Raw genomic sequence first — 12,642 nt, 5'->3', positions numbered from 1 at the left:
AACAAAAACAAAACAAAAAAAACCACTAAACAACAAAAACAGAAAATAGGAAAACAATACAGCAATTTCTAAAAACAATGTAAGTTCACGTACAAGTATCCATCTCCTTGCCTTCTCTTAAAATAAATATTGGAAGGTTGGGCAAGGGCACATGCTTGTGACCCCAGCACTTGGCAGGCCAAAGCAGGAGAATTCAGAGTTCAGTGGTCTTCTGACATCTGGTTCTCAGTCATTGCCCTACTTTGTGACTCCTTGTCTATGAGAGTCACAGACCTACTGCAGAAGTCAGTGTTTTGCAACCAATATTTCCTCGGCCATGAGCTATATTAACTTCCTATAGGAACAACTAGATAGAAAAACCTTTGCAGTAATAAAGAAATATCCCACTGTAGTCCCTTAGCCTGCTCTACCCAAGTGTCCTATGCTGCTGAACATGTGATGTGTGTTTTCTGTAAAAATGCTCAGCCCACTATGTTACACTAGCTCTCAGAGGATGCCCAAACAATGGAGCTAGGGTAAACACCCCCACTGAAGAGAATGGTGTGCTAAAGTAACAACACAACAAACGCAAATCCAATTCAGAATGTTTCGCCTCCTTCAGGGAAGAAGCCACCATCAGCATATTATTCCTTCGATTTTTTTCAATGAGGAGTAAACATAAGCAACTAATTTAGTCACTCTTCGTGTTATAAATAGAGACATCCCCGAAGGCTGGTGAGTCACTTACACCTTAGTCTTGAATTACTTTAATCAGATGTGAGGCTTAGGGAATAAAGAGCTTTGATTACCAAGAAAGGAATTTAGGAACTTGGACCAAACTGCTGTCTGCTCAGAGTGTAACCCCATGTGCCAAGAAATAAGAAAGAAAGACAGACTGACAGGAAGGCCCCAGGGGAGGCATGGCATACTGCCTGGCTGCTATGAGCTGGGTCCTCTGTACTCCAGCCTGCAGGGAGCCATCCTTCTGGGTTCCCAGCTGTCTTCTGCCCACAGTTTTCATGATATTCCCACGTAATTCCTCATTTTCTTCTTGTGGGAGGCAGTTTATGGTCTGGAAACAGCACAAGTTTTAACTACAAGAATGCACACCAGTGGCTTTATAGTGATAAGCTTTTAACCTTGGTTGTGAAATGAGTTTTCAGAAACATGATTTCTTCTGCTGCTAAATGGGGATGGTAGTAAATGCCTCAAAGGGTTGGTAAAATAGCATGGCGCTTGCATTTGCATGCTAAGGTTGCCGGACATAGAACTGCTAACTGGATGGCTTAGCAACAGAAACTTGTCTCAGTTTTAGAAGCTAGAAATCCAAGGTCAAAGTGCTGACCAAAGTGTTTTCCTTTTAGGGCTACGAGAAAGATTATGTCCTATGTTTCTTTGCTAGCTGCTGGTCACCAGGAGATTGCTGGTGATCTTCGGCTTGAAGATGTACCCCCCACACACACTTTTCCGTCTCAATGTTCACACATTTGTGTATGTCTGTGTTCACAATTCCTCAGTACACATAAAATTTTGCAGATTGTCAGCTTGATGGAATCTAGAATCATGCTGGAAACAAATCTCCAGGAATATCTATTAGGGATTTTCTAGAGGTGGAGAAGAAGCCCGAGTGAAATGTGAATGGCACCAATCTGTGGGCTGAGGTCTAGAGCGAAATATAATGATGAAAAAGAGCTGAGTACCAGTTCATTCATTGCTCCCTGATTCCTGGTTGAGGATGCAACATGACTGACCAGCTGCTTTATGCACCTGCTGCCGTGACTTCCTTGCTGTGATGGACTGTGTCTCCTCGAACTGTAAGCTGAGATACCATTCCTCACCTAAGCTGACTCTTGCTGGGCATTGTGTTACAGTGTTGTAACTAAGATGAAGTCCAACATAGCTCTGTAGAAACTCATCCTAACTTGATGAAGTACATCTACAAAGGCCTTCACAATCGGAGGCTTAGAGTTTCAGCTTATGCATTTGGGGGGAGGGGTGAAGAATGCAATTTAACCCAATTATTGTCCTGTTGCAAACCTTTAAGCCTCCAGCTGTATAGGACTCAATGCAATGAATGTGAGAAGTTCTCTCCAATTTCTCTCTAGTGCTTCTTCTCTCAACTGTCCTTCTAACTTACTATCGTTTTCGGAAGATGCAAAGATTTAACAAATTGTAAGTGATCCCAACCTTAGTTCAGTAATATCGTATAACTCAGGCAGAGCACAGTTTTGAAATTTACCTTTGGATTTTTCCTGGGGAAAGAATAAGCTGAGTAAAAACGAGTAAACAAGATTCAAAGGGAATGTTTACGGGTTTGAAAGGATAAGCCATTGTTAAGTATCCAAAGGAAAGTCTCTTCCTACATGCCACAGGGCTTCATTTCGCACACCTGATGTCTAAAGCTAGCCAAAGGAAGTGGCCGCATCCTGCAGGAAAACCCAGGATGTTTCCAGGTGGTCCTGGGCACTGACAGTGGGTAGCAAACACGTATTTGACTCTGAACTGTATAACTGCTGAATTTTTTTTTTTTAAGGGCTGAAGCTAAGTAACAAGGGAAGAAGCTTGCCATGGCAGGCAGGTAGAAATGCAGAGAGCTGGGTCTGGGCGATGAAGAGGATTGAATGGCTATAGAGGCTTCTCTGGAAGGACCAAGCTTCTAGTGGTGAAGTCAGTGCCGTCAGGTTGAATGCACATAAACTTCTCAAAGTGTGGATGGAAAAACGGATACACGGCAGAACCCGTTCTAGAGTCCTAGCTCACTGCCAGGATTTCTCTCAAAATATAGTGGTTTGGAATAGGATTTCGGATAATATAGCAATCTGTCAGTTCTGTTTGTTAGTGTTTCCGACCTAGATTCATATGAAGTGTTACTAACAAAAACCATTTGTTAACAACCCTGAACAGTAGCATGAATTCTAATTGGTCTTATTAAAAACCCAGAGCCAGGTATTGGGGTGAATACTGAAAGATCAGAGAAGCAGAGCAGCCAGCCACTAGAGAGACTTCTTACCTCTACATAATCCTCAGCCGAAAGGCTGAGCTCCTGTCTCCTCCTGCCTTGTATTCCTCTCTCTGCCCAGCCCTATCACTTCCTGTTTCAACCTCCCTAGTGCTGGAATTAAAAACCTGGGTGCCTCCCAAGAACTGGGAGCAAAGGTGTGAGATCCCAAGTGCTGGGATCAAAAGTGTGTGCCACCACTGCCTGACTTTTATGACTAACAGTGGCTGGCTTTGCCCTCTGATCTTTGGGCAAGCTTTATTTGTTAGAGCATACACAAAATATCAGCACACTGTAAAGGGGGCCAAATTTCAATAGATGCTTATAGGCAGATCCAACATTTTAACAGGAATTTTCTCTATGAAATTCGTGCTTAGAACAAGATAATGGACCCAAAAAATCTCATGATATCTTAAAGTTTGCAATTTTGTGACAGGGCTCGTTCACAGCTTTCTTAGGGTGCATGCATACAATGGGCCACAGGTTTGTCATGTCTGGTTGTAGAATCTGGTCTAAGGGGTATGTCTTACTCACCCTCTGTGCACTCCAGGATACTAGTCTGCAAAGGGAGGCAATGGGCAAGCTAGGATCAGCGTGGTGCATGCGTTCTGGCTTTGTCATTGCAGAGACTTGATGTAAGGAATGGTGACCACTGTTGTGGGGTATTTGTGTACTGTTTGAATATGTATTACTGTGATTGGCTTAATAAAGAGCTGAATGGCCAATAGCTAGGCAGGGGGTATTGGCGGGACGTCTGGGCAGAGAGAAAGGAAATAGGAGATGAATCCAGGCATGCATTAGTCAGATATCAATGAGTCATGGAGGGAGTCAGACACACAGAGTGAAAGAAAGGTAAAAAGTCATGAGGCAAAATGTAGATTAATATAAATGGGTTAATTTAAGTTATAAGAGCTACTGGGACAAGCCTAAGCTAAGGGCAAGCTTTCATAATTAATAACTCTCTGTGTCATTATTTGGGCGCTGACTGGCAGGACAGAGAAAGACTTGTTACAGACCATAGACAAGGGCTACAGATGAATGTAACTACGCTTATTGCCAAAACAGATTTGAATATGGTTCCTAGACTGGAATAATCAGGTTACTGATACCTCTGTACCTGAAGGGAAGTTAATTAGACTAAGGTGGGCAGACTGACAGAAAGGAGTGGGATATCACTCCTCCCCATATATAGTAAGTGCTCAGCAAGGCTGCCACTCTGTTTTTAAGTGGCAGGAAGGCAGCTAATGGATGACCCTCCTAAACTTACAACAAGCCACAGTCTCAGGCAGAAGGGTCTGAGGTATTAGTCCTATTTCACTGTTTATCCTGAACTCACAGGTGGATATGGAGTAATTCAAATAGGATTTGTGTGTGTGTGTGTGTGTGTATGTGTGTGTGTGTGTGTGTGTGTGTGTGTGTGTGTGTGTGTGTGTGTGTGTGTGTGTGTAAAGAACAAGTTGAAATCCCACGGAACGTGCTGTGACGTTAGTGGTAAGCAGATGAGGCCAGGTGTGGAGAGGCCAAGTTCTACCCCACACGGCCCTGTGCAGCGACTCTGCTGAGCTCCCCACCTCATAGTCCTGTGATGCCATTCAGTGAGAGGAGATTTAAAACCAAGCTGCATGCCTATCTCAATGGATATGTGCTCTGCCCTGAGGTTGGCTTCATTATGAAATCCCATAGGGCACAGCATTACTCTTAATAGAGCCACCAAAGGTCTCTGTTGGAGTGCATTAGCATCTGACTTTCACACATTCAGTCAATAAGACAGTTCATAAGAAATCAACTCTGTTTGCGAGTGTATAGAGGGCATAAACATCACTGAAGTGCAGCGGGTTCCAGCCCCTTTCTTATGATGGATTCCCTGTCTCTGCTCTTCCCTAAGAAGTCAGGGAATAGGGTGCCGTGGGTCCCAGAGATTCCAATGATCTTATGAACTTGTTTAAATGGTAACACCTGATTCTTTGATTGGTACCCTGCTCTCAGCAATCTCAAGAGAAACTGTGTTTCTTTAAAATGTTTTATTATAATATTTAATAAATTAAATTAGCAATGCTTGTTCATGGTTTATTATAAACTAATAAAACAAAACTACTTAAAATTCCATTCTTGATGGATAATTCTTCTGTGTGGATGTCTTATGAAAATAAAAAGTTTATTGTAATGTATTACCCTTTGGGAAGCTGCTTTTTCCAAACAACAGTACCTAATTCTTTTTCTCCCTCAAGAAATGACTGTACTATGGATTAGTTTACATTTTCTAGATTTTACATAAATGGAGTAATACAACATATATAGTTTAGATATGGCTTATTTTACTCTGCAGAATTATTTGAATTCATCTATGTTATGGTACACATGAATAGTTCATTCTTTGTTTTTGTTTTACCTCTTTTCCCATTATGTAGATATATAGCATTTGATTATATATTCACCTATTGATAGACATTTGGTTCTGGGGAATAGAGATATTTAAAATAAGATTATGACGAATGTCCCTATGTGGTTGGGTGGCATGTTAGCTACTTTTCTTGTTGTTGGAAGAAAATCCCTGTCAGAAGCAGCTGAAGGAAGGGTTGTATGTGGTGGAGCAGGCATGGCAACAGGAGCCTGAAGCAGCTGGCCATGGTGTGCCCACAGGCAGGAAGGAGAAAGAAGTGGATATTGATTGGTCATACATGTGATATCTCTTTTTCGTCCAGTCTTGGCCCACAGCCCATGGGATGGCGCGTCCTTGTTCCAAATGGGTCTTCCCTCCTGAGCTAAACGTCTCTGGAAATACTATTGTAGACATTCTCAGAGGTGTGGCTTCTAGATGATTCCAAATCAATCACCAAGTTACAGTGAAAATTAACCATCACATACGATTAATTAAAATATATGGCCATATATTTTAATTTCTCTTGACTCAACACAAATGTGAGTAGCTGAATCAAATGATACATGTATGTTAAACTTTCAAAGAAATTTATAAACTGTTTTCCAAAGGTATGCATTCCAACCAAGTATTGCTTCACACCCCCATCAACACTTGGTTTTAACAAAACTTTCCTATACCTTCTTTTTCCAGTTGTTATTCCTGTCTTCTGTGCCTAGTTTGCTGCACGTGTGTGTGTGTGTGTGTGTGTGTGTGTGTGTGTGTGTGTGTGTGTGTGTGTGTGTACATGTGAAGGCCAAAAGTCAGCATCAGGTATTTTTAGCACTCTTAACTTTAATGTTTAGACAACATCTTTCACTGAACCTGGAGCTCACTGATTGTCTAGACTAGTTGGCCAGTGAGCCACAGAACTACTGCTTCTGCCTTCCTTGTACTGGGATCACAGGTGCAAACATCGTATCTGGTTTTTACCTAGGGGTGGGGAATCTGAACTCAGGTCCTTATGTTTGTGCAGCAAGTGTCGTACCAACTAAGTCATCTCCCCAGGTCCCCCCTTTTCCTTTACATTTCAAGTTGTCCTTTCTGACATCTCGTTTTCCTTTGCATTTAACTGTCCACGTCTCTGGCTCCTTATGCTGTGTCTTATGGATTGTTTAGCCTGGAAGAAGTTGGAGGTGTGACTGGCCTTCCTGAGCACTTTGCCTGTGTTCCATCTTTAACACCCTCCCCGAGAGTTCTTGGTACAGAGGTTAATTACCTGGTGTCTGTGAAGCATTTTAAAGTTGATAAATGCTGATTATTATTACACTGGTATCTCGTCCTTTGTTCCAAACAGCTGGCAACTTGAGGTGAGGCAGACAAATTGAAAAATAGCCAAGATAACCGGCATCTCCAATTCAAATGCTGCTAACCACTTTTCCAGAGCTTCCCCCCTTGCCGTCGGTCACTGTCCCTGCACGTGGACCGTCCTTTCTGAGCTGCCTAAGTAGGAGAGAAAGAGCATCAAGGAGAGACATGAAGTGTAGGAAGCAAGTGAAGTCCCCAGTGAGTGTATGTAGTTCAACCTCGGCATGGCCATGCCAAGGATCCCACACCCATCGGAGTGGCAAAACCTTCCCCCGACGAGGCTCAGAGAGTTAGCAAAGCCTTCTTCGGGTCCAAATGTGATTGCTGATAGTGTGTATAGAAAATATCCACCACAGTTTCCTCCCTGAGATGTTTAAAGTCGGAAGACTGCTCCCCTACGTAGACTTTGCCTACAGAGACAAGCTAAAGCTGCCTCTTCGTTCAGCTGTGTGTAATAACCCCACCCCTCTTGTTTAGCTGTGTGTAGTAACCGTGCCTCCCTGTTCAACTATATATGATAAATACACCACGCTTCCTGGGTGCTGCAGCTTCTCCACCAGAGAGCACAGCCCACCTGATCCCCGCTTTCCTGTATGTCCATGTGTCTGCCCCTTCTTCATTCCCTCACCGCCCCAGTTAGGTCAATCCCAGAAGCCATGCGGAGTATGGTGCGCGGACAGGCAAACACTTCCAGTTTTAACTATACCTCTCTCACTTCTTCTTCACAAAGTGTGCGGGAGGCCATTTTCAGCATGTGATGACCCTGAGGATGAGTCTCCCTGGGAGTTCAGGACTCTGTTCATATCCCCCCACTGGGAAGTGGCAGAGCCAGATTTGGAAGCTAGCCTTTCTTGACTCCAAAGATCATGAGCTTGTTCTACCACTGCTACTCAAGTAGGAAGTGGAAAATGAGTATTGGGAAGACCGAGGCAGAGAAGAGAGAAAAAGAGACTCAAAACAAAGAATGATAAAGCATGACTCTTTATGACTGAAGCAGAGACTTCTAAATAAAAAGAAAAATTTGCCAGCCTGGGCTACCAAGTGAGTTCCAGGAAAGGCGCAAAGCTACACAGAGAATCCCTGTCTCGAAAAAACAAAAAATTTAAGTTTGAGGTTGGTGAAATGACTCAGCGGGTAAGGTAAGGGTGCTTGCTGCCAAGATCTGAGTTCAGTCCTTGAATCCTACGTTGTGGCAGGAGAGAAGCAATTCCCTGAAGTTATTCTCTGACCTCTACAGGTGTACACACACACACACACACAGGAAGGAAGGAAGGAAGGAAGGAAGGAAGGAAGGAAGGAAGGAAGGAAGGAAGAAAGGAAGGAGAGGGAGGGAGGGAGGGAGGGAGGGAGGGAGGGAGGAAATTAACTTTAAAAATGATTGAGCATTGAGCTGTGAAGGCCACTATCACTAACTCAGACCTGCCTTGTCATTTGGCCGATGGGGACATTAAGTCAGGGAAGGAAAACAGTCCTTGTTCTAGTGAACCCACATCTTGAATCTGACATTGCTATCCTTACTTAATGTAGTAATAAATCTAGCAAACACTAGGATTTGCCTGCTTACTGTGCTAGGCACTTTGTTAAGCCCTTCATGGGTGTTATTAATGATGCCTTTAATCTTGAAGACTCTATTTGTGTTAACAGTAACCACCTTTTTTAAGGAAATAACTTCAAAAGTTTTTGGTAAAACTTTCATTTTGGAAACAACTATTAGTGTGCATATTCTGTGTTTCATAGGTGACAAGGTCAGTGTCTTCTATTCCAGGATTGATAGGAACCACCCAGGGGTGTGGGATTAAGACTTAAAGTCGGCCGGGCGGTGGTGGCGCACGCCTTTAATCCCAGCACTCGGGAGGCAGAGCCAGGCGGATCTCTGTGAGTTCGAGGCCAGCCTGGGCTACCAAGTGAGTTCCAGGACAGGCGCAAAGCTACACAGAGAAACCCTGTCTCGAAAAACCAAAAAAAAAAAAAAAAAAAAAAAAGACTTAAAGTCAATGAGGAGTCAGCACCCTACTGACATACAACCCCACACCAGCTGCCTGTGTTTTCCAAAACGTTCTATGGCTTCCAATTTAATCAAAACAGAGGACCCAAGTTTACAAAGTTTGAATCAGACTTTTGGGACCCACTGGGAATGGAGCCCCAAGACCTTCACTTGCCACAATGCTTTCTAGTCACTCTCACCACCCCTCCCATCCTTTGTAGTAGTTTGCAAACCTGTCCTCTGATGTGCTGTGGAAGTGAAAATGATTCAGCTCACTGGCACACTGCTTCTGAATGACTGTGGAAGGGAAGGTCTTCCTATCTCTCTTCCTTCTCTTTCTTTATTAGAAATGCAGTAAGGGCTTCAGAAACTGATGATTACAGCATCCAAAGCAGAACGTGGGGTGAAGATGAACACTGTTGTATCCACTTCAGACATGACATCATGTTTTAATAAAATGCAGACCTCCCCACCTAGAATGGTTGCGTTGGCATTCGGCTGTCTTTGGGTGCTAGAAAAACTAGATTTCTAATAGAAGCTGTCACGAGAACAACAGCACAAACACTTGAGCCAAACAATAACAACAACAAATGGGCTTCCAGGACTTCAGTCGGAGGCTCATGTAGAACAAGTTAGGTGTTTCAAACTCCCATTCTATTTTCCTTCCGTGGGTATGGTGTGTACATCTGTGGCATATCTAGCGAGGAGCATATGCATGGGGGTGCACACACATGATCCCAAGGACATTGGGTGTCTTCTTCAATTGTTCTCTACTCTATTTACTGAGGCAGAATGTCTTGTTGAACCTGGAGCACACCTGGCTAGTCCAGCTAGCCATCTCAACCCTGAGATTCCTTGGCCCTGCTCTCTGAATGCTGGTATTACAGGTGGCTTCCATGCATACCCTGCTTCTGTGCGGCCCAAGGGATTAGAACTCAAATCCTCACACTTGCACAGCAAAATGCTTTACCCATTGTGTCTATCCACGATGCCATCTCTCTGGCACACAAAAGCTTGTTCTTTACTATGTTTTTTTTTTCCCTTGCAAAGTCAGTTGTTACCAAGAAAACAACAGATCTGCACACAGGGATGGTGGGACATAACCCTTCAGAGTTTTCTCACAGCGTATTTTAAGAGATCTACATAGGTAGCTTGAATAAACCATAAAATGTGTCAGGCTTTGGAATGACTCAAACCTACACATACCACTAGACACATTGCTGTGTCACTGATCCCATGGGTGCAGAAGTTGGCATGCCACCATTGATCTTTACTACCCAGCCAGGTTCATTCTGCAAACTTCCGATTGTCTCTGAAGAATCGTGATTTTTCATGTTCACATTTAAATGACTGATTGCAGTCAGCACTAATGGATCAGATCTGACTAGGTAAGTAAGATAGCCACACTGGGAGGATCATTTTGCAACTTCTCCAGTCCTACTTAATGATCTGGAAAAGTAATTTACTAGGTTTAATGTAGAAGCTGGAAAATTTATTTCAGTCCCCTCCCCCCACCACAACTTATTGCCTCCAGATATATAGCTTATTCACCTTGTGAAGACTGGTACTTCTCCTTCTCAATCTATTTTGATCTTTTGCAGATGTTCTTGCTCTGTTGTGGGAAAGTCTTACAAAAGCAATAAGCTAAAGGTAGATACTTTTAGTATGCATAAAATATACACAGGGAGGGAGGATGAGCCAGCAGTCATTCACATTCAAGTATAAACTGCTTTACAAATATTAAGATGGGGATGCTCTTTAGAAAGCAAGCTTTTGTTTGGAATTGATGCAAGGCAGTGTATTAAAAACTGAAGATGAGTTCTTTCTGTGAAGGGGTCTTTGAAAAAGAAGAGAAGATATTTAAATTATTAGTACAAAAGGTATTGTTGATTTATCTTATAATTTTTTTCCCAAGGAAAGACATTGCCTTCATTATATTCATTCTGTTTCCAAGGAACACTTTTTCAACATGATTTTTTTTAAGATATGGTGGGCCCATCACAATATCTCTATTTACCATCTGCCAGCTGCTAAACACATCACACTCACTGTCCCATTTAATCGCCCCAGTAGCATCGGGAGTCAGAGCTACTCAGAAGGCATCTCCCTGGTGTTTTGCTTTGCACCACATTAAGCCTTCTACAGGTTTTAGCTCAACTCATCTATCTTCACACCATCTTCTGCGATGGATGCTAATAGTTGCCATTTTGCAGACGCAGAAGCTAAAATACAAAGGAATTGGATGACTGGCAGCTAGCATGCTCTGGAGCAGGATGTGTGCTCTGGTTTCCCAGCTGCAGAATCGACATTGCTCACCTCTAGTGTACATGTGTTTGCCAGCAAGGGCACAGAAGCAGCAGGAGTGAGAACCCCCAAAGATCCATGACTCAGGAACACCAGAACTGTCCTCACGTCACCCAGAGAAGTTAGAACCTTCAACCCAAGCACTAAGTTGCACATTTTCTCTACTTTGGTCACTCATGACTAATGCACGGGCTGTAGTGCTGGTGTGAAAAGCAGCGACATGTATGTGCCTCCCACTCTGTGCAGATTTCACTCTGGCACTTAATATGACAATGAAGCCAGGCCTGGTAGTGTAAGCCTGTCATCTCAGCCCTTAAAAGGCTAGGGCAGGAAGACCCAACCTAGGTGAGAATCTGTCCCAAGAAAAAAATATATAGTAATATATATTGTAGATTTGTAGATTATATAATATGGTGTGTGTGTGTGTGTGTGTGTGTGTGTGTGTGTGTGTGTGTGTGTGTGTGTGATTAGAATGAAAGGGTCAGAGAGACAAGATGGATGAGCAGGTGAAGGTGCTCGTCTCTAACCTAAATTTGATCTCCAGAACCCACATGGCAGAAGGAGAAAACTGACTCCTGCAAACTGTCCTCTAACCTCTGCTTGCATGCTAAATACCACATGGGTATAATAAATAAATAAATACCTTACAAGAATGCAAGGTGGGGGAATGAACCGTCATATGAATTTAGCTCACTGCAAGGTTTCTTTGAGTTCTTACTAGACCTTGAGTATTGGTTTATGAGACCCCTCTCTGTACTGACAAGCTTATCACTGTCAAAGACAGTCTTTGACCTAGTCTGGAGCAGTGCTTCTTAATCTTTAAGGAGCATACACATCATCTGCACATCCCAGTAAATACACATCTGGGTGGGCCTGACATTCTGCATTCTCAACAAGCTTAATCTGGGTCTCCAAACTCAAACTGGACAAAGGGCCCTTTCATGGAAAGAAGAGCATTTAAGTTCAGCGGAATCAACACTGGGCCCAAAGGAATGGTGATCTCTACCGGTCTCAGCAATGGAAGGGATGCAGAAATGCATCTGGTCCAATTCTCCAACTGATGCTTGCTGTCCTGTTGCTAGTCAGTCATCCTGGCCCTTGACCTAAGTAAGTATTCTGCATTGAGTGTTACCGAATAGTCAATGGAAGAAGAGAAATTCTGAAGTGATGATTAAGTCACAGGAGTGATTCAAGAGCAAGACTTAAGAGACTGCCTTTCTCACACCCAAATGAGGAGACATGTGCCTCTGCAGGATATTTTTCAGTGTCTTTGGATATGTGTTCAAATTTTTTCATAATAAATGTGCTGTGCCAGAGCATAAAATGAGAGTGCTGATTCCCCCCAAGCATTTACCTCCCACCATGCAATAAAGATTCAGTGCTGACTGACAGGTGAGAACCAATGGCAGATGTGCAGCAGCTGTGCTCTTTCTTGGCTGTGCAGATAGCACATACCAGGCCCCTGGTATCAGATATTTTCAGTGATCAGGAGTCACTAGGATCACGCTATAGTTATTTCTTTATTGTAGTATTTTCTTTATAGTTTATTTCTTTATAGTTATTTATAGTTATTTCACGCTATACATTTCTACTATCGAAGTCTGAACCAAAGACACTCATTTTGTTTGGTTCTCTAATTGAAGGGATGCTGAT

The 12,642-nt window shown here is 43.0% G+C and overlaps 1 protein-coding gene across 2 annotated transcripts in view; it reads left to right on the top strand.

Annotated features, from left to right (window-relative positions):
* Positions 1-12,642, top strand: part of Sntb1 (syntrophin beta 1) — a 252,097-nt gene that overhangs the window by 202,830 nt on the left and 36,625 nt on the right. The gene's annotated exons all lie outside the window — the stretch shown is intronic.

The sequence above is a fragment of the Peromyscus californicus genome, unplaced genomic scaffold (assembly GCF_007827085.1).
Source record: "Peromyscus californicus insignis strain IS unplaced genomic scaffold, ASM782708v3 Scaffold_20__1_contigs__length_68692818, whole genome shotgun sequence".
In the NCBI taxonomy this organism is placed as follows: Eukaryota; Metazoa; Chordata; class Mammalia; order Rodentia; family Cricetidae; genus Peromyscus; species Peromyscus californicus.
Note: the sequence above shows the minus strand (reverse complement) of the source record. Positions and strands in the feature narration are given on the sequence as shown.